Source organism: Vulpes vulpes, chromosome 1 (genome assembly GCF_048418805.1).
Source record: "Vulpes vulpes isolate BD-2025 chromosome 1, VulVul3, whole genome shotgun sequence".
Classification (NCBI taxonomy): Eukaryota; Metazoa; Chordata; class Mammalia; order Carnivora; family Canidae; genus Vulpes; species Vulpes vulpes.
The window spans coordinates 49,665,768-49,692,387 of NC_132780.1; the positions used below are offsets into that span (position 1 = coordinate 49,665,768).

Genomic DNA, 26,620 nt, shown 5'->3' on the forward strand with positions numbered 1-26,620 from the left:
ATCAAGGACACCACATTTTATCCCTTCCCCACAGCTTTTGAACATTTTCATCCTTCTCTTGGTTTTTCTTCCTCCAGATCTTGACAGAGCTGACTTCTCAGTTCAACAGGCCTCTTCATAGTTACTTCCTTAACATCTGCAAGTAATGGGGTGCCCCCCTTCCTTTAGTTTCTGAGCAACGTTTTTCCTTCCATACACTTCTGATCTTCTGCACATAGATTTGTTGAGTTATTCAATATTTACTTTCTGAACTAGCTAGTAATCTCCGGGGGATTGCTGTTTTGTTCACTGCTGTACCCCCTAGATTCTCTTAACACTGCTTGTCAGGCACATAATAGGACTTTAATGAATTGTGGTGCAAAGAATATGTACACTACAGTCATAGATCAGGGACAGCGTAAAAGAAGGGATAAAAAGTGCATTGTTGTAACTCACTTTTTTCCTTAAGTGCCTATAAGAGTTTGCAGTTAGAATTAACCGCGTAAGAGGGTAAACCCTACTACATCCCTGAAGCCAAGCTGTCCTTACAAGCCCTCGCTCCCCCGTTGCAGCTCCGCGCTTGCGCAGGCCCCGCCCCCACACCGCGACTCCGCCCCGCTCTGCAGGAGGGGGCGGGCCGGATCACCTGCAGCTGGGGCGCGCTTGGATGACGTCACGAGGCGCGGCCGGGTAGCCCGTGGTAACCCAAAGTCTGCGGAAGTGGAGACTCGTGGGCAGGCGGCTAAGACAGGTAACCTGTGCGCTCCCTGGTGGGTCCGTGCCTCCCTCTTCTCCCGCGCCGCGATGGCCAGCAGGAGTCCGTTTGAAGGCGACGGGGAACCCTCCTCAATCCTCATCTTCCGTCGGTGGGGTCCCCATTCCCTGTCAGTCCTCCCAGACTCCTGAGGCTGAACCTGTCCTGGGGACTCGGGCTGAGCGGCCACTTCTCTCCGCCTCGCTCTCGGGGTGCCGTCGGGCGCTGACTTCCCCCTCCCCGTGTCACAGACCATTCTTCAGCCTGCATTCGCCTCCTTCTTGCTCTCTTGTCTCCAGGCCCACTGCGCCCGCCCCTCTCCGCTCCTAGCCCCACAAGACGGGTCTCCAGTCCTGTTTAAGGAGATACAGTTTGTGATTCTCTTAATTTCCACTTGCAGTGAAACCCGTCTTCTCCCCCCCCTTCCCACTGCCCACCCTTAGGATCCTTACTGAAAGCACCAGACTTTGAGTTTTGGGGTCCCTCAAGAGTCAGAGTTTTGCTCCTTAACGCATGTATTTGTTGAGTAAGGAAGTGGTTTAGTAGTGTGAAAATCTATTGTGATAATAAATGATCCACATGGGATCCAATCAGCTGTTTAGATGGATGGGACTCTTACAGCATTTCATTAAAATGTTCCTTGTTCCTGGCTTTCTTTTTGGTTTTCAAGCAGTGGTAACAAATACCTTTACAAAGTTTAGACGTCGAAATAAATAAGCAACAGAACCCCAATAGGGATGTTTAGACAGCAAAAAATAATAAAAATTCAACTTGTTGATAGAGAATATGGGCTCTTACAAAACCAACAAAGATATGAACTCTTTGATCTGTTGATGGTTTGGTTTTGTATTTCTTTGTACTTTATGTTCCATTTTTGAATACAGCATATCTTCATGTAATTTTGAGACGCCTGACAATGACTTGCTTATTGGTAACATTAGATTCTTCTAATATAGGGGGACAAAGTAGAATAAGATTAGGGAATACTAATCACTCATTGTTAGCCAGCTTTATCTCAGGGACCGTGTTCGACATTTTGCATGTGTTTGCTTTCTTTCTTTCTTTCTTTCTTTCTTTCCTTTTTTTTTTTTTTTGCATGTGCTTTCTTCTTAGCTTACACAACAACCTTGTGAGTTTGGAAATATGGTCCTCAATTTACAGAGGAGGAAACTGAGGCTTAGGTATGTGAAGTTAACTTGCCAAAAACTCATAGTAACTAAATGGTGGAGCCAGGCTTTAAGTTCAGGTCTGTGGATGACTTCAAAACCTATGCCTTTTTGTTCTTTCTTTCTTTTTTTATAACTCTACTATAAATGATTAAGTTCTAGGCTTTTCACAATAGTAACACATAATTCTATGAGTTTATTCAGTCATCAATCTAAATGATTTGACACTTTGTAATATCTTTATTTTATATTATTATTTTTTAAAGATTTTATTTATTTATTCATGAGAAACACACAGAGAGAGAGGCAGAGATACAGGCAGAGGGAGAAGCAGGCTCCATGCAGGGAGCCCAATGTGGGACTTGATCCTGGGTCTCCAGGATCATGCCCTGGGCTGAAGGCACTGCCAAACCGCTAAGCCACCGGGGCTCCCCTGTAATATCTTTAGTACTAAGTTCTTACATAGCTGGGATTAAAACACCTAGAAAGCTTAATTTATGATCCTCCTACATACACACACACGCACACACACACACACACACACAACCATCCTTATCTTTAAGAATGAAATAAGAGACCAGCAAGATTGCTCAGTACAACCCTTTTAAGACCCCTCAGGGAATGTGTAATTCTGGATTGTTGAAAGTTTTATCCCTTTTGACATGAAACTCAAATTGACTGTTTTGGATAGAAAAATTTTAAGTGCCCTAAGCAATTCCTTGCCTTCTTAAATACTAAGTATTTTAACCGTTTCTTATGAGTCGAAGCAGTCATTTTTAATATCCCTTACTGTCCTGTGTTGTGATAGAGTGATTTCCTCAGAGCTTTTATTATATTTGACCGCCCAAACTGGTTTGCTTTTTGAGTTTGCCTGTGCTTTTATATGTTCCATTGCTCAGTGTCATCAACAAAAGATAGTAAACCAGAGTGATTAAAAGCAGGTATTGGGGAACTACATTTCCGTTATTCAGGTCCTAGCTCTACCACTTACTAGCAACTCATTGAGCTCAAACAAGGTACTTGACCCCTCTACTACTTCATTTGTAAAATGTAAATAATAAGAATACTTTTCTCAGAAGATTGTTGTGAGGATAAAGTGGGTTAGTGTCTGTAAAGAGCTTAGAACAAATCAGACATATTGGAAGAGCCTTACAAGTGTTTGCTAATATTGCTAGTCTGGTTTTGGCCTTATGTATCATTCGTTGAATGATATTTGACAGATGGTATTTATGAGTTTACTGGAGAATTAAATTATCCTACCTAGAGTGCTTTAACCTTAGCCATTCTGGGAAAATGCTGATTTATTAAATTTACTTTTGTTGTGTCTTTGAAATGCAATATGCCTTTTGGTTGTGGTGTTTGGAGTGGAGACTTCAAATATTTCATGTTATGATTGTATCAAAATAGACTTTTAATTTCTGTTTTGAATTGGGGATATTTCACTGGTTTAAATTATTGTTCACCAATATATGGGAACCCCCTCTACATTTGAATTGAACACCAGTTGATTTACATATCCATTTATGGTGCCCTGCACAGGTATACTGTTGCACTCATGTTATGATTCCATGTAGATAAATTCCTCCTTATAAAACTACCATTATGCACTGGCCACACAGAAAGGTATTTCCTCAGTGTAATCTTTTTTTTCCTCTTCAACGTGCTAAAAAAAATGGTGACTATCAGCAAAATGAAATAATGTTCCTTATTGAATTTGTGAAGTATGTGCTCATCTCCAAGCATATGTTTTAAACCGAGTCCAACTAAGAGTTGATATTGACTGCTTTGGTGTCCATAGTCAGGAACTTGAAAATGAGTGATCTATTTTTAAAAATTTTAGTACCATTGAGACCGATGTTCATGTTGAAAATTCCTGTTGAGGGGATCCCTGGGTGGCTCAGCGGTTTGGCGCCTGCCTTCGGCCCAGGGTGTAATCCTGGGGTCCCGGGATCAAGTCCCACATCAGGCTTCCTGAATGGAGCTTGCTTCTCCTCTGTGTCTCTGCCTCTCTCTCTCTGTGTGTCTCTCATGAATAAATAAATAAAATCTTAAAAAAAAATTCCTGTTGAAAATATAGGTTGTATTTTTAAAAGATACTTTTTGATTGTGGTAAAATATTCATAATATAAAATTTACTATTTTAACCATTTTTCAGCATATGATTGATTGCATTAAGCACATTTCCAGTATTGGTTTAATTATCACCGTTATTCATTTCCAGAATTTTTTTTATCATTCCAAACAGAAACTCTGCACCCATTAAAAAGTAATTCCCCAGCGTGCCTGGATGGGTTAGTTGGTTAAGCATCTGCCTTCTGCTCAGGCTGTGATTCCACATTGGGCTCTCTGCTCACCATGGAGTCTGCTTCTCCCTCTTTCCTGCCGCTGCTCTCTCTCTCTCTAATAAATAAATAAAATCTTTTTTTTTTTTTTAAAGAGGATAAGATGGACCTTCTTTTAAAAAAAGTAATTCCTCTCCTCCCCCACCCCAACTCCTGATAACTTCTGTTATACTTTATGTTTCTCTGAATTTGCCTATTCTAGATGGAGTTGTGCACTATCCTTTTGAATCTGATTTAATTCACTTAGCATTTTTTCAGGGTTCATCCTTGTTGTGGGAGAGTTCATCCATGTAATAGCATCAGAATTTCATCCCTTTTTATGGCTGAATAATATTCCATTGTATGTATATAGCATTGCTATACTTTTGATGCATTTTGATTTATGCTTATATATACTCATCTCATATGGTATGAGCTTGGTGATTTGATGTGTGAACTAGAGGATAAGGATAGAAAATAATGTTACTTAACAGTGAACAAATACCTGGTAACAGTGCTAAACTGGAGCTTGAGCCTGCATTGCAGTGTAATTGTTCTTCTTAGCTAGTATTTAGTCTCAGTGTAGTAAGGTAAATAATAATTAGGATAACGTTACCTAGTACTTCTATAGTGTTTACAGTATGCCAGGCATTATTCCAAGCACTTTACCTGTGAAATAGGTACTATCACTGTACTCTTTTACAGATGAAGAAATTAGGCACAGAGGACTTAAGTTAAATTATTAAAATTGCATGAATGGTAGGTGGTGAAATTGGAATTTGAACCCAGGCTGGGTGGCTCCAGAGTCTATTTTTTTTTTGTGTTGACACTTGGCTTCGTATCAATTTTGCAATGTAAATTGTTTTGCCTGCTACATTCTTCCTCTACCCTCTCTTTTTATACCATTTTTAAAATAGAACATTACTTCTGAGCTTAGTAGGCAATGGAAGAGCATCTTGAACCCAAATTGTCAAAAGGGTGACAGGTGCTTCTCATTTGGTTGGAGTGATAGCATTTGAATGGCATTCAAACTGCATTTTCACAGCTTAGTTCATATTGTCTTTTTCTGAGAGCCTGTCTGTGAAAAGCAGATCCTGAAACGTTTTAAGATCTCATATTGCATGTATATCGTGTTGGTGTTTGATTTTAGATATTGCACAATTCCCACACTGTTTTTGTGTCGGTAAAAATGAGCTTTTTGTTTATAATGTTGTTACTGTCAGAATGGTTTATGGCACATTAATTTTGCTGCTCATTACTCTGTATTGCTTGATTCCTGAAGAAATTATCTTGAGATAGCATTTTTAGATACATAATCAATTTCACTATAATTTTTTCTTGGGTTTTTTTCTTTGCTCACATTTTATTTCTTTGACACTTGCAATTGAAGGTTTAGTTTTTGAAACTGGTGGAGATTGGGATATGCTTGATAGATTTTGGCAGCAAAGGAGAGATATCTCAGCCTATTTCTTTTGCACTGATCATATTTTGTGTGCGTAACAAGTATGGTGTATATTTGGAGGTGTGAACTGTCTGAGTAATGTCTAGTAGAAATTGAACTATAGAATGAATGTTAAGGGTACAAAGGGCCCTTAGGTATTTCTCTTATACTCTTCACTCAGCAGTCAGGAATCTGACACCTGTGATGATTAAATGGTTTCCACATTCGAACAATCCATTTTTTAAAAAGATCCAATGTTCTGTGCTCTTTTGAATCATATCTCATTGTGTTTGTGTAGCATCTTTACTTGTAAGAGGAGACTCTCATTTTTTATTCATAGGTAATTATTCTTATAATAATATGTTCTAGGTGGGAGACAATGCCCTGGATTAGATAGGTTGCTGAGAGAATGAACTGATATGATGGATCCAAGAGATACTTAGGTTAAATCAGTAGGATTTTGCAATTGTTTATGTGTGGATGAGAGTAAGAAATCTAGGGTATTTGGGTAACTGAGTGGATGGTGATGTCATTCACTAGGAAAACTTAGAAGAGGTTGGGACTGGGCATATGGGTTCAAAGTGAGTAGAGCATGGATTGCATAGACATATAAGAATAATTGAAGCTAGAACGGGAGGATGCACCATCTAGGAAAGGGGAGAAGGAAGCACCAACTTGGTAGGAAGAGATAGAAGAGAGTAGTATCCAAATACCAAAAGAAGATAGAAGTTTAAGGAGGGTATGGTCATGTGTGTTAATGGTCCAAAGTTCAGAACTGGAAGAACCTCCTGAAGTAGATATATATAGGGAGTCATTTGCCTCCACTGTGGAGTCTTAGTGGCATGGGAGGGGTGTACGCAGTGGACTGGAAGGGAGATGGAGGGATGGGGTTAGGGAGTAAAGACAGTTCTTTTAAGGAATTTGGCTGTGCAGGGGAGAGAGAAGAGTTGGAGAAAGATGTTGGAAATAGGGAAGGGTTTTTGTTCATTCGTGTTTTTTCCCCTAAGAAGAGATTGGAACAATCACTTATTGCTGAGGTGAAAAGGGCTGAGAAAGAGGAAGAAGTTGAGGGAAGGCATTTAGGGCATGGATGATTGATGAAGCAGGGTCCCAGGGGTCAGTGAGAGACAATAGCCAGAGCACAGGCAGTGCTGGGACAGGAAGGGCACTTATTCACCTTCCTGGGAGGGATGGCTTGGGGAAAGGTGGGATAGATAAGAATACATTTATAGGATGGGGAAGGGATATGTGTAAGTTCTTGTCTGATGGCAGCAAAATTTCTTAAGGGAAGCAGGTAAATTTGCTGATACTGAGTGCTGATTTGGTGAGGTAAAGATTGAGGGGAGAGGTAGAAGCTTAGAATAGACATGAAGGGGAAGAAGAGGAGTTGTGAGGGGACAATTAGAGAGAGACATGAAAGGTTGCCTGCCTGGTAATGCTGGGGAGGGGGGGGTGCCTATTGAGGTTGGAATCTGTGAATATGTAGTGTCTGCCTTTTGCCTGGTCATGTGATATTTATTTAATAATTTATTTTTTTAGGGGATCCCTGGGTGGCTCAGCGGTTTGGCGCCTGCCTTTGGCCCAGGGCGCGATCCTGGAGTCCTGGGATGAGTCCCACGTCCGGCTCCCGGCATGGAGCCTGCTTCTCCCTCTGCCTGTGTCTCTGCCTCTCTCTCTCTCTATCACAAATAAATAAATAAATCTTTAAAAAACTTTTAAAAAAATATTTTTTTAGCTTTGGTTAAGTTCAGTACACTGAATTTAGAAGTAGAAAACTTGGGTGATTCAATTGGTTGAAAGTTAGGTTTTATAAAACTGGTATCAGAAGGATGAAAGAGCAGGGGAAAAATGGTTAAATGTTCTAAGAGTGATTGAAGAAATGAATTACGTTATCCAAAGAAGGCCACAGACCAGTGATTGAAGAAATGAATTACGTTATCCAAAGAAGGCCACAGACCAGTGATTCCCAACTTAAGAAACATTTATAATTCTCCCTCATAGGGGCTGTACTGTGTGCATGTACGGTGTTTAGCATCGTTGGCCCCTACCTGCTAGATGCTGGTAGCTGATCCCTCCAGTTGTGACAATTAAAAATGTCTCCAGACATTACCAGATGTCCTCTATGAGGCAAAATCATCCCCCAACTGGAACCTCTGCCTGAGAGCCAGAGGGAGCAGACCCATTGAAGATAATGGAAGAGTTGAGGACCTGGAGTTTCAATGTAGTAAGAGTTGGTGAGTAAGCAAGAGAAAGAGTAGGAAGAACGGGAGGGCATACTGTGATGTTAGATTATGGAAATGAAGTATTTCAGTGATGAAGCTGTTCCAAGTAATGAAAATGTTAAGAATGGACCATTGGTTTGCTGAGTGGAGTGAAGGCAAAGGTTGTTGGTACTGAGTAGGTAATTTTGGGTGAGGGAAAATAGCCTGGAGCAGACTGGGAAAGCAGCCGAGGAACAGCCTGAGTTTCTGAAATGAGAACAGAACTAGACTTTCTGGGTATTTGTTTCCTTACTCTATCCATTAAGTGTTTCTCAGCTCTTTTTCTGACATTATCAATTCCCTGACTTTGTACCTTCCTCCAGTAGTGTTTTAAAGTTATGGAATCTATCCAGCTTGGTTTTTGTAATATATATATATATATATATATATATATATATATATATATATATATATTTTATAAATGTTACTTTTTTTTAAAAAAAATTTTTTATTTATGATAGTCACACAGAGAGAGAGAGAGAGAGAGAGGCAGAGACACAGGCAGAGGGAGAAGCAGGCTGCATGCACCGGGAGCCCGAAGTGGGATTCGATCCCGGGTCTCCAGGATCGCGCCCTGGGCCAAAGGCAGGCGCCAAACCGCTGTGCCACCCAGGGATCCCTGGTTTTTGTAATATTTTTTAAGTGAGTTCTTTTTCTATATTTTTTCTTTCTATGATTTTGAGATCCTTTATCTCTAAATATATTACTTTTCAAAAGGCCCCGGTCCTGTGCTGTGTGACCTAATTTGATGGTATTTCTTTTGCATTTGGGCATCTCATGAAGTCTGCTCTCTTTGGCAGAAGTGTCAACATATCCTTAAATCTTAAAACCTTAGAGATGTTCTTTCCGTTGCCTTCCCCTGCCCCCATTGTCTTCTCTTTTGCTCCTTATTATTTTTTATTTATTTTAAATATTTTATTTATTTATTCATGAGAGACAGAGAGAGAGGCAGAGACACAGGCAGAGGGAGAAGCAGGCTCCATGCAGGGAGCCCGATGTGGGACTCGATCCCGGGACTCCAGGATCACGCCCTGGGCCAAAGGCAGGCACTAAACTGCTGAGCCACCCAGGGATACCCATTGTTTTATATTTATTTTTAAACTGTGGTTTATATGTATGTACAGTGTTGATTGAGAAGTAATTCCAGTGGATTCAGTAAGCCAGACCATAAACTACTTGTAGAATATGCCTTTAAATGCTTTTTCCGGGATGCCTGGGTGGCTCAATGGTTGAGCGTCTGCCTTCGGCCCAGGGTGTGATCCTGGAGTACCAGGATCGAGTCCCACATCGGGCTCCCTGCATGGAGCCTGCTTCTCCCTCTGCCTGTGTCTCTGCCTCTCTCTACGTGTCTCTCATAAAAAAAATAAATAAAATCTTTAAAAAATAAAAAAAATGCTTTTTTCTATATTTAATAAGTCCATACTTCAGTGGAACTTTTTTTACTTTATTTAATGAGTTTAACTTGCATTATTCATCAAGAAAGAGTGGGCACTAACTCCCACCTCTTTTCACAAGGCATTGAAAAATATCTATAGATATAAGTTGATGTAGATTTTGTTATATCACAAGTGTCATCATTGCAAAATAGGAAGTAAGTAGGTGGCATCAGAAGCCTGGCATTTTTACTTGATTCTTATATGAATTTATTTGGGGATACTGATCTATTTGATCAATGTGTTATACTATATTTGATATAGAATAATAAGTAGCTCTATCAAGGAATATCTTATGATAGCTAAATCCCCTAATAGTGATTAACAGTGGTATTTTATGACCTTATTTCCATACTTAAATATGAGGATTTCCAAGAAAAAGATTAATCCATTTCCTCATTAAAAAATGGTAACCAACTTTTCATACAGATTTGATTTTTTTTGGTGTGTGGAGCACCTCAAAAGAGAAATGAGTTGTTCTCTCCAAACTGCAAAGACAGACATTCATCCTAAATAGAAAAGCATGCCACACAGAAGTTGCGCTTTAGGAAGCAGCGGCATTACATCCTGTCCATTGCTCTCTAGTGGCAGATGACACTAAACAATGTGCTCAGTCTGTAACCACACTGAGCGCTTGGACAGATAGAAGATTCTTCAGGGGAGCACATGTGTGCCCAAGGACTTTGACTATTGTTCATAACCAATCATTTTGATTCTGAACATGGCTTTAATGACTTTTCTAATAAAGAGAGTACTTTAGGTTCTGGAAATACCATGGTTATAGTGTATGTTGTGTTTAGTCATTTTCTTACAATGATTTAAGAAAGTAATATTTTTCACACTTCCTGGTAAATTGTTAATGGTATGCAATATTTGCAACATTTAATCAGTTTACGGCTAACACTTTTTTTTTTTGGTGCAAAAAGGTGGTTTTATTTTGTTTTTATTTTTTTAAAATTTATTTTTATTGGTGTTCAATTTACCAACATACAGAATAACCCCCAGTGCCTGTCACCCATTCACTCCCACCCCCCGCCCTCCTCCCCTTCTACCACCCCTAGTTCGTTTCCCAGAGTTAGGAGTCTTCATGTTCTGTCTCCCTTTCTGATATTTCCCACACATTTCTTCTCCCTTCCCTTATATTCCCTTTTGCTATTATTTATATTCCCCAAATGAATGAGAACATATAATGTTTGTCCTTCTCCGATTGACTTATTTCACTCAGCATAATACCCTCCAGTTCCATCCACCTCGAAGCAAATGGTGGGTATTTGTCATTTCTAATGGCGGAGTAATAGTCCATTGTATACATAAACCACATCTTCTTTATCCATTCATCTTTCGATGGACACCGAGGCTCCTTCCACAGTTTGGCTATTGTGGCCATTGCTGCTATAAACATTGGGGTGCAGTTGTCCCGGCATTTCATTGCATCTGTATCTTTGGGCTAAATCCCCAGCAGTGCAATTGCTGGGTCGTAGGGCAGGTCTATTTTTAACTCTTTGAGGAACCTCCACACAGTTTTCCAGAGTGGCTGCACCATTTCTCATTCCCACCAACCGTGGGAAAAGAGGGTTCCCTTTTCTCCGCATCCTCTCCAACATTTGTGGTTTCTTGCCTTGTTAATTTTCCCCATTCTTACTGGTGTGAGGTGGTATCTCATGGTGGTTTAGATTTGTATTTCCCTGATGGCAAGTGATGCAGAGCATTTTCTCATGTGCATGTTGGCCATGTCCATGTCTTCCTCTGTGAGATTTCTGTTCATGTCTTTTGCCCGTTTCATGATTGGATTGTTTGTTTCTTTGGTGTTGAGTTTAATATGTTCTTTATAGATCTTGGAAACTAGCCCTTTATCTGATACGTCATTTGCAAATATCTTCTCCCATTCTGTAGGTTGTCTTTTAGTTTTGTTGACTGTATCCTTTGCTGTGCAAAAGCTTCTTATCTTGATGAAGTCCCAATAGTTCATTTTTGCTTTTTTTCTTTTGCCTTCATGGATGTATCTTGCAAGAAGTTATTGTGGCCGAGTTCAAAAAGGGTGTTGCCTGTGTTCTCCTCTAGGATTTTGATGGAATCTTGTCTCACATTTAGATCTTTCATCCATTTTGAGTTTATCTTTGTGTATGGTGCAAGAGAGTGGTCTAGTTTCATTCTTCTGCATGTGGATGTCCAATTTTCCCAGCACCATTTATTGAAGAGACTGTCTTTCTTCCAGTGGATAGTCTTTCCTCCTTTATTGAATATTAGATGACCGTACATTTCAGGGTCCACTTCTGGGTTCTCTACTCTGTTCCATTGATCTATGTGTCTGTTTTTGTGCCAGTACCACACTGTCTTGATGACCACAGCTTTGTAGTACAACCTGAAATCTGGCATTGTGATGCCCCCAGGTATGGTTTTCTTTTTTAAAATTCCCCTGGCTATTCGGGGTCTTTTCTGATTCCACACAAATCTTAAAATAATTTGTTCTAACTCTCTGAAGAAAGTCCATGGTATTTTGATAGGGATTGCATTAAACGTGTAAATTGCCCTGGGTAACATTGACGTTTTCACAATATTAATTCTGCCAATCCATGAGCATGGAATATTTTTCCATCTCTTTGTGTCTTCCTCAATTTCTTTCAGAAGTGTTCTGTAGTTTTTAGGGTATAGATCCTTTACCTCTTTGGTTAGGTTTATTCCTAGGTATCTTATGCTTTTGGGTGCAATTGTAAATGGGATTGACTCCTTAATTTCTCTTTCTTCGGTCTCATTGTTAGTGTATAGAAATGCCACTGATTTCTGGGCATTGATTTTGTATCCTGCCACGCTACCAAATTGCTGTATGAGTTCTAGCAATCTTGGGGTGGAGGCTTTTGGGTTTTCTATGTAGAGTATCATGTCATCGGCGAAGAGGGAGAGTTTGACTTCTTCTTTGCCAATTTGAATGCCTTTAATGTCTTTTTGTTGTCTGATTGCTGAGGCGAGGACTTCCAGTACTATGTTGAATAGCATTGGTGAGAGTGGACATGCCTGTCTTGTTCCTGATCTTAGGGGAAAGGCTCCCAGTGCTTCCCCATTGAGAATGATATTTGCTGTGGGCTTTTCGTAGATGGCTTTTAAGATGTCGAGGAAAGTTCCCTCTATCCCAACACTCTGAAGTGTTTTGATCAGGAATGGATGCTGTATTTTTTCAAATGCTTTCTCTGCATCTAATGAGAGGATCCTATGGTTCTTGGTTTTTCTCTTGCTGATATGATGAATCACATTGATGGTTTTACTAGTGTTGAACCAGCCTTGTGTCCCGGGGATAAATCCTACTTGGTCATGGTGAATAATTTTCTTAATGTGTTGTTGGATCCTATTGGCTAGTATCTTGTTGAGAATTTTTGCATCCATGTTCATCAGGGATATTGGTCTGTAATTCTCCTTTTTGGTGGGGTCTTTGTCTGGTTTTGGAATTAAGGTGATGCTGGCCTCATAGAACGAATTTGGAAGTACTCCATCTCTTTCTATCTTTCCAAACAGCTTTAGTAGAATAGGTATGATTTCTTCTTTAAACGTTTGATAGAATTCCCCTGGGAAGCCATCTGGCCCTGGACTCTTGTGTCTTGGGAGGTTTTTGATGACTGCTTCAATTTCCTCCCTGGTTATTGGCCTGTTCAGGTTTTCTATTTCTTCCTGCTCCAGTTTTGGTAGTTTGTGGCTTTCCAGGAATGTGTCCATTTCTTCTAGATTGCCTAATTTATTGGCGATTATATATTTACATATTTATATATTTATATTTATATATTTATAGCTGTTCATAATATGTTTTTAAAATCGTTTGTATTTCCTTGGTGTTGGTAGTGATCTCTCCTTTCTTATTCATAATTTTATTAATTTGAGTCTTCTCTCTCTTCTTTTTAATAAGGCTGGCTAATGCTTTATCTATCTTATTAATTCTTTCAAAGAACCAACTCCTGGTTCTGTTGATCTGTTCCACAGTTCTTCTGTTCTCGATTTTATTGAGTTCTCCTCGAATCTTTATTAACTCTCTTCTTCTCCTGGGTGTAGGATCTATTTGCTGTTTTTTCTCTAGCTCCTTTATGTGTAAGGTTAGCTTTTGTATTTGAGTTCTTTCCAGTTTTTGAATGGATGCTTGTGTTGTGATGTATTTCCCCCATAGGACTGCTTTTGCTGCATCCCAAAGATTTTGAACGGTTGTATCTTCATTCTCATTAGTTTCGATGATCTTTTTAATTCTTCCTTAATTTCCTGGTTGACCCTTTCATCTTTTAGCAGGATGGTCCTTAACCTCCACGTGTTTGAGGTCCTTCCAACATTCTTGTTGTGATTTAGTTCTAATTTCAAAGCATTATGGTCTGAGAATATGCAGGGGACGATCCCAATCTTTTGGTATTGGTTCAGACCGGATTTGTGACCCAGTATGTGGTCTCTTCTGGAGAAAGTTCCATGTGCACTTGAGAAGAATGTGTATTCAGTTGAGTTTGGATGTAAAGTTCTGTAGATATCTGTGAAATCCATCTGGTCCAGTGTATCATTTAAAGCTTTCGTTTCTTTGGAGATGTTGTGCTTAGCAGACCTATCGAGTATAGAAAGAGCTAGATTGAAGTCACCAAGTATAAGTGTATTATTATCTAAGTATTTCTTCACTTTGGTTATTAATTGATTGATATATTTGGCAGCTCCCACATTCGGGGCATATATATTGAGGATTGTTAAGTCCTCTTGTTGGATAGATTCTTTAAGTATGAGATAGTGTCCCTCTTCATATCTCACTATGGTCTTCGGGGTAAATTTTAGTTTATCTGATATAAGGATGGCTACCCCTGCTTTCTTTTGAGGACCATTTGAATGGTAAATGGTTCTCCAACCTTTTATTTTCAGGCTGTAGGTGTCCTTCTGTTTAAAATGAGTCTCTTGTAGACAGCAAATAGATGGGCCCTGCTTTTTTATCCAGTCTGAAACCCTGCCCCTTTTGATGGGGTCATTAAGCCGATTCACGTTCAGAGTTAATATTGAGAGATATGAGTTTAGTGTCACCATGATATCTATTCAGTCCTTGTTTTTGTGGATTGTTCCACTGAACTTCTTCTTAAAGGGGAATTTTAAGAGTCCCCCTTAAAATTTCTTGCAGAGCTGGTTTGGAGGTCACATATTCTTTCACTTCCTACCTGTCTTGGAAGCTCTTTATCTCTCCTTCCATTTTGAATGAGAGCCTTGCTGGATAAAGTATTCTTGGTTGCATGTTCTTCTCATTTAGGACCCTGAATATATCCTGCCAGCCCTTTCTGGCCTGCCAGGTCTCTGTGGAGAGGTCTGCTGTTACCCTAATACTCCTCCCCATAAAAGTCAGGGATTTCTTGTCTCTTGCTGCTTTAAGGATCTTCTCTTTATCTTTGGAATTTGCAAGCTTCACTATTAAATGTCAAGGTGTTGAATGGTTTTTATTGATTTTAGGGGGGAATCTCCCTATTTCCTGGATCTGAATGCCTGTTTCCCTTCCCAGATTAGGAAAGTTTTCAGCTAGGATTTGTTCAAATACATATTCTGGCCCTCTGTCCCTTTCGGCCCCCTCAGGAACCCCAATTAAATGTAGGTTTTTCTTCCTCAGGCTGTCATTTATTTCCCTTAATCTATCTTCATGGTCTTTTGTTTGTCTCTTTTTTCCTCAGTCTCCCTCTTTGCCATCAACTTGTCTTCTATGTCACTCCCTGGTTCTTCGACCTCGTTAACCCTCGTCGTTAGGACTTCTAGTTTGGATTGCGTCTCATTCAATTGATTTTTAATTTCTGCCTGATTTGCTGTAAATTCTGCAGTCATGAAGTCTCTTGAGTCCTTTATGCTTTTTTGTAGAGCCACCAGTAACTGTATAATAGTGCTTCTGAATTGGCTTTCTGACATTGAATTGTAATCCAAATTTTGTAACTTTGTGGGAGAGAGGACTGTTTCTGATTCTTTCTTTTGAGGTGAGGTTTTCCTTCTAGTCATTTTGCTCAGTGCAGAGTGGCCAAAAGCAAGTTGTATTGGGAAAAGGAGAAAAAGAGAGGAGAGAAAGAAGGAAAGAAAAGAGAAAAAGAAAAAAGAAAAGAGGAAAAAAAAAACAAAAAGAAGAAAAAGAGAAAGAAAAAGAAAGGAAAAAAAGGGTGGGGGAAGGAAACAAATCAAAGCGCAAAAACAAAACAAAACAAAAACCCCAAAAAAACAAAACAAACAACAACAACAAGAAAAATACCACGGGGGAGTATTTTCTGATTCTGTATACTTTAAGTCCCTTGGCTTCCCCTGGAACTGGTCCGTCTGGCTGGTCTTCTGGGGGACGGGCCTGCTGTGCTGGTTTTCAGGTGTTAGCACTTGGGGGAGCTGCACTGCCCCTGCCTGGTGCAGGGCTCAGTGGGGGTTGTTCACCCCGTGAGGCCCCGGGAGGAACAGCCACAGTGGCGGGGCCAGCTCCGGAGCCCTGGATTCAGCCCTGGCAGTAACTCCGGGGCTCTCCGTCTGCAGGGCCTGGAGGCTCCGGGGCGGGGCCGCTGATCTGCTCAGCTCGGGGCAGGAGCGTCCTTGCTGTCCTGGACCCTCCCGGCCTCTGCCTGTCCCGGGGAAGGCCGGATCCTGGGCTGTGTCCCGGCGCCCTGTGCTCCGGGGCCTGCACTGTTGGATTCAGCTCTCGCCCCGCAGCCCCCTCCACGGAGCTGCCGCCCGAGCCCCTCCGAGCTGCTCCGGGTCCCACCGTGCGCTGCAGCCCTTAGGGAGCTCGGCGCACTCTCCCCCGGGGGCAGGTGCCTGTTAGTGTCCCCGGGAGCCCGAGGGCATCCCCGCCCTCCTGGGTCCTGCTCCAACTCCCTGCGAGCCCCTTTCCGCGGGGAAGGTTGGTGCAGCTCCTGCTCCTCCGGGACGGGGCTCTCCTGTCCTGGGGACACTCGCCCCGGCCTCAGCCCGGCTCCTCGCGGGGCCCCTCCCCCTTGGAGGCCTTTTGTTTCTTTCTTTCTTTTTCCCCGTCTTCCTACCTTGATAGAAGCGCGAAGTCTTCTCACTGTAGCATTCCAGCTGGTCTCTCTTTAAATCTCAGGCCGAATTCATAGATTTTCAGGATAATTTGAAGGTTTTTTAGGTAGTTTGGTGGGGACAGGTGACTTGGGGACCCTACTCTTCCGCCATCTTGCCCCTCCTCCAAAAGGTCAGTTTATGGCTAACACTTTAAAAACATATTTCCCTGTTGGTGCTAGTCTCTATTGTTCTCCAGGTTTATGCTTTTTCATTAAGTATATATCAAAGTGTCAAAGATAAGCTGCTTAACCTTACTTTTAAATCTTCCTAATTAATTTTAACATGGGCCTCAATTACATATGTTCAGTTGTGTGTTCAAGTTAAAAAGGTAATGGAGATTCTGAAAAGGTAATGGAATATCTTCCAAAGATATTAATGCTATAGCAAGTGCATTTTCTTATTTTGCTCTCACATACTTTTCAATTTCTAGGAATTAGTTGAAATATTTTCTTCGGGAGGCTGGCATACACGTTCAGTTCACCACTTAGAAGTTGATGCTAGGAGTATATTTTAAACCTTAATGAGATGGATTTGAAAGCCATCTTCAGAGAATGGTGCACCCATATGTACTGTGTAGATTCCGGACCTATCTCTTAGTGGAGAAATCTATTATATATTTATTCCCATGGAGGACCAGAATGTAAGTAATGAGACATCGCTGATATGTCTAGGGAATCACCAAGGTGGTCTGTAGCTGTAGCTCTGTGACAGTCACCAGATAAATCACGAAATGGAGAGAGCCTGTGTTGATTTCTGGCTAAAGGAAATGTAGCTTCCTAAGACAGGAACAGAGGGACCTCTTGCCCTTCCTACAGCTTTCCTGCTGTAGGAAGTATGATTTCCTATAGAGGACAGAAAGGTTGTCCACACAGGGTAAGAAGTGGGGACTGTAGAGTCAGGCAGAGGTCAGGAATTAGGAGAGGGAGTTGCCAAGGAAGGACAAGCTTTTCACCCAAACCGCAAGTTTTGAATGATGGGGATTTCTTGAAGATTCTGAGTACAGTCCTACAAAGAAGCCAGCAGTTAGAGCATTTGCCAGATGGAGCCCCCCCCCCCCCCCCCTTTAAAGCATCATTGAACTCCACAGTGAATCTTAAATAGTGCTGGTTGGGAGGAGACCAGAGTTAGCTAAATCAGTGCTTCTCAAAGTCTGGTTGCTAGACCAGCAACATCAGTATCACCTGGAACTTGTTAGAAATGCAAATTCTTAGAGCCAATTAGTTGATATTTAACAGGATCTTCAGGTGATTCTAAGTGTATGTCAAGTTTGAAAACTACGGGCTCAGGCAATTTCAAGTGGTTGAGGGGGGTACCCAGGTGGCTCAGTGTCTGCCTTTGGCTCAGGTCTTGATCCCAGGGTCCTGGGATCGAGTCCTACATCAGGCTTCCCGCAGGGAACCTGCTTGTGTCTCCGCCTCTCTCTCTGTGGCTTTCATGAATAAATGAATAAAATCTTTAAAAAAAAAAAAAAAAGAACTACTTTGCCTAAGTGTGGTATCAAAGTCACTGTTGAGAAAGAATGAATGAAAAGTGTATTGTGTGCTGGAACATCCTTCAATCTTTATTTAGGGATGACATTGTTTTTACACAGTATGCTGTGTTTCAAGTTGAAGGGCAGAAGAGATACTGATATCTACACTATAGACGTAACAGGTAACTTTGTGCTTATTGGTGGAGAATACTCCCTGTTCATGGCTGCAGTTCACACTGGAATCTAAATTCTGCTGAACCGTAATAGAAGACAACTTTTCACTTTGCCTCCTTTTTCATTTTAAATATTTATCTCTTGATTTTCTTTTTTGTACTTTGTGTAGGCAATGATCTGTGAGAATCTTGTTTTCATGGCTTTTTTGATAGCAAGAGTTCAAGTAGCTAAAAGGTTCAGAAGCATTAGAATAGAATTACTTAGACGTCTTATGTAGTGTGGATTATTAGCCCCTGTCCCTGGAAATTTGGATTCAAAACATCTGACACAGTATCCAAGAATCTGTATTGTTTTATTAGTAGACTTTTTTTTTTTTTTTTTTTTGAAGGGCGTAGAGGTAGAGGGAGAGAGAGAGAGAATCTTAATCAGGCTCCATACTCAGTGTGTGAGCACAATGCAGGGTTTAATCCCACAACCCTGAGATCATGACCTGAGCCCAAATCAAGAGTCAGACACTTAACTGGCTGAGTCACCCAGGTACCCCTAAGGATCTGTGGTTTTAACAAGTACCACTCTCACTAGCCTGCCCCTCACCAGTTCATTCTTAGGCACATGATTCTCAGACCACACTTTGAGAAACACTGTGCTAGATCTCTGAGAAGAGTGGTGATTTATCGGATTACAATTTTACCCTTGGGGAGTTCTGAGATATAGATGTTTTCCTGAGTTTTTGAAGATATTCACAAATATGAATCTTAATTGCTAGTAATGTAGCTACCTGAATGTTTAATATTCACTGGGAAATTGTACAGAGATGCCTCAGATAAAGTTCTAGAGATCATGAGTATTCTTAGGTTAAAAATGTCCCCAAAAGACCAGTTTGACAGATTTAAAACCAGCCAGATTTAAAAATTTGTTCTATAATTCATGTTTTCTGAATAATCTTTATGAAGCCTACATTTACATTTATGGGGCTACATATTAAAACTTCACATAGAAAAGGGATGAACTAAATTGAGAAAATATTGGAAAAGCATATCTTTTCACAGTCTCCAAGCCATGTGCTAGAAGCCTAAAAGGCATCAAGAATGTTAAGAAAATACTGTGTCAGTGAGCCTGCAGGCTAGTATCCTCAGTTCACTGTGAGGGGCAGGAGGAAATTTATCTAAAATGATATATGAATTTTTTCCTACATGGAATTATATAAAAAATGGTTTTATTCAGCTTCCAGGAGAATGGTTCAAGAAAAAATTAGGGCAAGAAGCATTCCTTCCCCCCACCTCCACCCCAGTTCTCTTTGTAGAGAGCCTGCAGTTACTATCTTTCTCTGTGCCTCACTACCTAGGATTCAGTTAGGGCTTCTTGAAATAGGTAAGTATAAAGGCAGTGGCATGTAATTGTTTCACCTATTTAGGATAGATAACTACAAAAAGAGGTAGTCTTATTTGCAGTGGGAAAAGGAAATAAAAAAAAAAGTGATTAAATATTCCAGTGTCTTCAGTGTGGTTTTTTTTGAAGGGTATGGGGGTGTTGTATCATGACATCCCCCATCAGGAGTGGGGTAAGCTCCTCTAAGAAAGCTATTTCTTTCTTTTTTTTTTTTTTTATAAATTTTTATTTATTTATGATAGCCACAGAGAGAGAGAGAGAGAGGCAGAGACACAGGCAGAGGAAGAAGCAGGCTCCATGCACCGGGAGCCCGATGTGGGACTCGATCCTGGGTCTTCAGGATCGCGCCCTGGGCCAAAGGCAGGCGCCAAACCGCTGCGCCACCCAGGGATCCCAAGAAAGCTATTTCAAAGCACTCATGGTACTAGTATTTCAAAATGAAATTTAACCCACATGTCTTTTAGATGGGAGGAACAGGTGTGGTAGAGCCCAGACCCTCTCTGCCCTAGAGTAGTACTTTAGAAGTGGGCCTTTCTGCAAGCTTTCAGTACTGGTGTTAGCAGGAAGGAAGCAGGCTCAATAAGAAAGTCCCGCCCACCTGTCCATTAGGCAGTCGTCCTTCTGCCAAGTTCAGCTCTGTTTGACAAGCAGAGCATGAAAGTAGCATCTGGACCATACCATCTCATACCCAAGAACTTGTAGAGAAGACTTAGTTAGCATCCTTGTTCTTTCAGCTGTCTTCCTTATGGAGACCTATTGCTTGTCATTTTTCTTTACCATTCAATCCAGTGTTATTCTCAAATACTTTTTCTTGGCTGAATGTCAGCACTGTGGTTCCTATTGATAATGTGCCTTTATAGAGTAGGACAGTCCTAAATTTTGCTGTAAAGTGGTTCTCTGAACATTCTGATTTCCTTATCACTTTCTAAAGTGTAGATACATGTTACCTAGTTCAGCTGATTTTTTTTAACTAGTGTTTTTTTTTTAAATATTTTATTTATTTATTCATGAGAGACACAGAAAGAGAGGCAGAGACCCAGGCAGAGGGAGAAGCAGGCCCCCTGTGGGGAGCCCAATGCAGGACTTGATCCCAGGACTCCAGGATCACGCCCTGAGCCAAAGGCAGAAGCTCTACCACTGAGCCACCCAGTGCCCTAACCAGTAATTTCTTGATTTGTATGCAAGATGATTTAAAGTGGTTAATGGATAAACATCTTTTGAATTTGAATAGTTACGTATCTCTTTTAATGTATGGTGGAAAATGCAAATTTGTTCAAACCCATGATGTCATGTATTTTATAAAAGATGAGTCAGTGATAAAGTGGATTGAAGAAAAAGGATTTAATAAATAATAAGTTGATGGTATGAAGATGGCAAAAATACTGGAGGTGGTACATATATGACTGAAGTTTGGGAGATATTCAGGGCCTACACTTTTTGAAATAGTCTTTAAAGTAATATACAAAATAAATTCTAAGGTTGAAATGCCATGCCGCATTGGAAGATGTGTACTTGGCATAGCATAGTTGTATAACTACAAATTCCTATTCAAACAATGTGCATCTCTTTTATTTATTTTTTTTAATTAATTTTTATTGGTGTTCAATTTACCAACAGAAAAACACCCAGTGCTCATCCCGTCAAGTGTCCCCCTCAGTGCCCGTCACCCATTCCCCTCCAACACCCGCCCTCCTCCCCTTCCACCACCCCTAGTTCGGTTCCCCAAGTTAGGAGTCTTTATGTTCTGTCTCCCTTCCTGATATTTCCCAACATTTCTTTTCCCTTCCTTTATATTCCCTTTCACTATTATTCATATTCCCCAAATGAATGAGAACATACACTGTTTGTCCTTCTCCGATTGACTTATTTCACTCAGCATAATACCCTCCAGTTCCATCCACGTTGAAGCAAATGGTGGGTATTTGTCGTTTCTAATGGCTGAGTAATATTCCATTGTATACATAAACCACATCTTCTTTATCCATTCATCTTTCGATGGACACCGAGGGTCCTTCCACAGTTTGGCTATTGTGGCCTTTGCTGATAGAAACATCGGGGTGCAGGTGTCCCGACGTTTCATTGCATCTGAATCTTTGGGGTAAATCCCCAACAGTGCAATTGCTGGGTCGTAGGGCAGGTCTATTTTGAACTCTTTGAGGAACCTCCACACAGTTTTCCAGAGTGGCTGCTGCACCAGTTCACATTCCCACCAACAGTGTAAGAGGGTTCCCTTTTCTCCGCATCCTCTCCAACATTTGTTGTTTCCTGCCTTGTTAATTTTCCCCATTCTCACTGGTGTGAGGTGGTATCTCATTGTGGTTTTGATTTGTATTTCCCTGATGGCAAGTGATGCAGAGCATTTTCTCATGTGCTTGTTGGCCATGTCCATGTCTTCCTCTGTGAGATTTCTCTTCATGTCTTTTGCCCATTTCATGATTGGATTGTTTGTTTCTTTGGTGTTGAGTTTAATAAGTTCTTTATAGATTTTGGAAACTAGCCCTTTATCTGATATGTCATTTGCAAATATCTTCTCCCATTCTGTAGGTTGTCTTTTAGTTTTGTTGACTGTATCCTTTGCTGTGCAAAAGCTTCTTATCTTGATGAAGTCCCAATAGTTCATTTTTGCTTTTGTTTCTTTTGCCTTCGTGGATGTATCTTGCAAGAAGTTACTGTGGCTGAGTTCAAAGAGGGTGTTGCCTGTGTTCTCCTCTAGGATTTTGATGGAATCTTGTCTCACATTTAGATCTCTCATCCATTTTGAGTTTATCTTTGTGTATGGTGAAAGAGAGTGGTCCAGTTTCATTCTTCTGCATGTGGATGTCCAATTTTCCCAGCACCATTTATTGAAGAGACTGTCTTTCTTCCAATGGATAGTCTTTCCTCCTTTATCGAATATTAGATGACCGTACATTTCAGGGTCCACTTCTGGGTTCTCTACTCTGTTCCATTGATCTATGTGTCTGTTTTTGTGTCAGTACCACACTGTCTTGATGACCACAGCTTTGTAGTACAACCTGAAATCTGGCATTGTGATGCCCCCAGGTATGGTTTTCTTTTTTAAAATTCCCCTGGCTATTCGGGGTCTTTTCTGATTCCACACAAATCTTAAAATAATTTGTTCTAATTCTCTGAAGAAAGTCCATGGTATTTTGATAGGGATTGCATTGAACGTGTAAATTGCCCTGGGTAACATTGACGTTTTCACAATATTAATTCTGCCAATCCATGAGCATGGAATATTTTTCCATCTCTTTGTGTCTTCCTCAATTTCTTTCAGAAGTGTTCTGTAGTTTTTAGGGTATAGATCCTTTACCTCTTTGGTTAGGTTTATTCCTAGGTATCTTATGCTTTTGGGTGCAATTGTAAATGGGATTGACTCCTTAATTTCTCTTTCTTCGGTCTCATTGTTAGTGTATAGAAATGCCACTGATTTCTGGGCATTGATTTTGTATCCTGCCACGCTACCAAATTGCTGTATGAGTTCTAGCAATCTTGGGGTGGAGGCTTTTGGGTTTTCTATGTAGAGTATCATGTCATCGGCGAAGAGGGAGAGTTTGACTTCTTCTTTGCCAATTTGAATGCCTTTAATGTCTTTTTGTTGTCTGATTGCTGAGGTGAGGACTTCCAGTACTATGTTGAATAGCATTGGTGAGAGTGGACATGCCTGTCTTGTTCCTGATCTTAGGGGAAAGGCTCCCAGTGCTTCCCCATTGAGAATGATATTTGCTGTGGGCTTTTCGTAGATGGCTTTTAAGATGTCGAGGAAAGTTCCCTCTATCCCAGCACTCTGAAGGGTTTTGATCAGGAATGGATGCTGTATTTTTTCAAATGCTTTCTCTGCATCTAATGAGAGGATCCTATGGTTCTTGGTTTTTCTCTTGCTGATATGATGAATCACATTGATTGTTTTACGAGTGTTGAACCAGCCTTGTGTCCCGGGGATAAATCCCACTTGGTCATGGTGAATAATTTTCTTAATGTGTTGTTGGATCCTATTGGCTAGTATCTTGTTGAGAATTTTTGCATCCATGTTCATCAGGGATATTGGTCTGTAATTCTCCTTTTTGGTGGGGTCTTTGTCTGGTTTTGGAATTAAGGTGATGCTGGCCTCATAGAACGAATTTGGAAGTACTCCATCTCTTTCTATCTTTCCAAACAGCTTTAGTAGAATAGGTATGATTTCTTCTTTAAACGTTTGATAGAATTCCCCTGGGAAGCCATCTGGCCCTGGACTCTTGTGTCTTGGGAGGTTTTTGATGACTGCTTCAATTTCCTCCCTGGTTATTGGCCTGTTCAGGTTTTCTATTTCTTCCTGCTCCAGTTTTGGTAGTTTGTGGCTTTCCAGGAATGCGTCCATTTCTTCTAGATTTCCTAATTTATTGGCGTACAGCTGTTCATAATATGTTTTTAAAATCGTTTGTATTTCCTTGGTGTTGGTAGTGATCTCTCCTTTCTCATTCATGATTTTATTAATTTGAGTCTTCTCTCTCTTCTTTTTAATAAGGTTGGCTAATGGTTTATCTATCTTATCAATTCTTTCAAAGAACCAACTCCTGGTTCTGTTGATCTGTTCCACAGTTCTTTTGGTCTCGATATCATTGAGTTCTGCTCGAATTTTAATTAACTGTCTTCTTCTGCTGGGGGTGGGGTCTATTTGTTGCTTTTTCTCTAGTTCCTTTATGTGTAAGGTGAGCTTTTGAATTTGAGATCTTTCCAGTTTTTGAATGGATGCTTGTATTGCGATGTTTTTCCCCCTCAGGACTGCTTTTGCTGCATCCTAAAGATTTTGAACGGTTGTATCTTCATTCTCATTAGTTTCGATGATCTTTTTAATTCTTCCTTAATTTCCTGGTTGACCTTTTCATCTTTTAGCAGGATGGTCCTTAACCTCCATGTGTTTGTGGTCCTTCCATACTTCTTGTTGTGATTAAGTTCTAATTTCAAGACATTATGGTCTGAGAATATACAGGGGACTATCCCGATCTTTTGGTATTGGTTCAGACCGGATTTGTGACCCAGTATGTGGTCTCTTCTGGAGAAAGTTCCATGTGCACTTGAGAAGAATGTGTATTCAGTTGAGTTTGGATGTAAAGTTCTGTAGATATCTGTGAAATCCATCTGGTCCAGTGTATCATTTAAAGCTCTCGTTTCTTTGGAGATGTTGTGCTTAGAAGACCTATCCAGGGTAGAAAGAGCTAGATTGAAGTCACCAAGTATAAGTGTATTATTATCAAGGTATTTCTTGAGTTTGGTTATTAATTGGTTTAAATATTTGGCAGCTCCCACATTCGGGGCATATATATTGAGGATTGTTAAGTCCTCTTGTTGGATAGATCCTTTGAGTATGAGATAGTGTCCCTCTTCATCTCTCACTATAGTCTTTGGGGTAAATTTTAATTTATCTGATATAAGGATGGCAACCCCTGCTTTCTTTTGGGGACCATTTGAATGGTAAATGGTTCTCCAACCTTTTATTTTCAGGTTGTAGGTGTCCTTCTGTCTAAAATGAGTCTCTTGTAGACAGCAAATAGATGGGTCCTGCTTTTTTATCCAGTCTGAAACCCTGCCCCTTTTGATGGGGTCATTAAGCCCGTTCACGTTCAGAGTTACTATTGAGAGATATGAGTTTAGTGTCATCATATCTATTCAGTCCTTGTTTTTGTGGATTGTTCCACTGAACTTCTTCTTAAAGGGGAATTTTAAGAGTCCCCCTTAAAATTTCTTGCAGAGCTGGTTTGGAGGTTACATATTCTTTCAGTTCCTGCCTGTCTTGGAAGCTCTTTATCTCTCCTTCCATTTTGAATGAAAGCGTTGCTGGATAAAGTATTCTTGGTTGCATGTTCTTTTCATTTAGGACCCTGAATATATCCTGCCAGCCCTTTCTGGCCTGCCAGGTCTCTGTGGAGAGGTCTGCTGTTACCCTAATATTCCTCCCCATAAAAGTCAGGGACTTTTTTTCTCTTGCTGCTTTAAGGATCTTCTCCTTATCTTTGGAATTTGCAAGCTTCTGTGCATCTCTTTTAAATAGCCCTTTTTAAACACTAAGCTTAAAATAATCTTGCTAATATCATTGATATGTTTTTACTGAGTCTTTTGTTATCAATTTTGTCAGATTTTCTATTTTCTGTAGTCCCCAAGTAAGAAAATCACTGTAAAACTTGTTTAAGTGGTTTCTGGTTTTTTTGGCCACTTTAAAAAATAATAGCTTTGGGACATCTGACTGGCTCAGTCAGTAAAGCACATGACTTAATCTCAGGGTCGTGAGTTCAGGTTCCATGTTGGGTATAGAGCCTACTTAAAAAGTATAGCTTTATGGAGATGTAATTTACATGCCATAAAATTCACCCTTTAAAACTGTATAATTCAGTGGTTTTTAGTATGTTCCTAGAGTTGCTAGGACAACTGTTTAATTTTCAGGTATTATCATCACTCCAAGAGGAGCCATTGACAGTCACTCCCCATTCTAACCTTTTCTCAGCTCTATGTATTTGCCTGTTGTGGACATTTTATGTAAATAGAAGGGTAATATGTGGCCTTTTGTGTCTTCCTTTTACTTAGCATAATGTCTGTAAGTTTCATCCACATGATAGTATATGTCAGTACTCCATTCTTTTTTATGACTGAGTAATAGTCCACTGGATAAACCCCATTTTATTTATCCATTCAACAATCAATGGACACTTGGGTTGTTTTGCTGTTTGTTTTTTTTCTTAAACAGTACTTTAAAACACCTGAGGTCTTTGAAGTAGTCACTGAATGACTCCATAGGTGTGGTAGAGGAGACTCATGTAGTTAATGGGAACTAGATTTTAAGTCCTTCATTTATCATGGATTCAAGGAGTCTTTGTCATCTCTTTTTGCTAGTAAAATATATTTTCCTATGAGTTGGACCAGTGAGTTTTTCCATAGCAGAACATTCATTAATAAACGATTTTCACAATACCTCTTTAAGGGCTGAGTTTCCAAAATAGCTTCTATTTAAAAATAGTGTTTTTCAACAATTCTAGAAGAGGAAATCTTACTGAAAAAGCTGATATTTTTGTCTATATTTTCTTTTCCGATTTCTTTATTTTTACCCAACTGACCTCTGTAACCCAGGTCTATTAATTGAGATCCTGTTTCCAGTATATGAATATTTATAGACAATAATAAATTATATTCTCTTAGTGGAGTTTGAAGTTTTGTTAACTTTTATCCCAGCA

General features: G+C 40.2%; 1 protein-coding gene across 34 annotated transcripts in view; it reads left to right on the forward strand.

Moving 5' to 3' along the window:
* The first annotated feature begins 578 nt into the window (after positions 1 to 578).
* AOPEP (aminopeptidase O (putative)) overlaps positions 579 to 26,620 on the forward strand; it is a 334,839-nt gene continuing 308,797 nt past the window's right edge. For 33 of the 34 annotated variants that reach the window (XR_012002590.1, XR_012002591.1, XR_012002585.1 and 30 more), the window contains exon 1: positions 579 to 730. The gene's annotated coding sequence lies outside the window, so the exon portion shown is untranslated. The remainder of the gene's footprint in view (positions 731 to 26,620) is intronic. The other variant, XM_072763711.1, reaches the window with a different exon arrangement.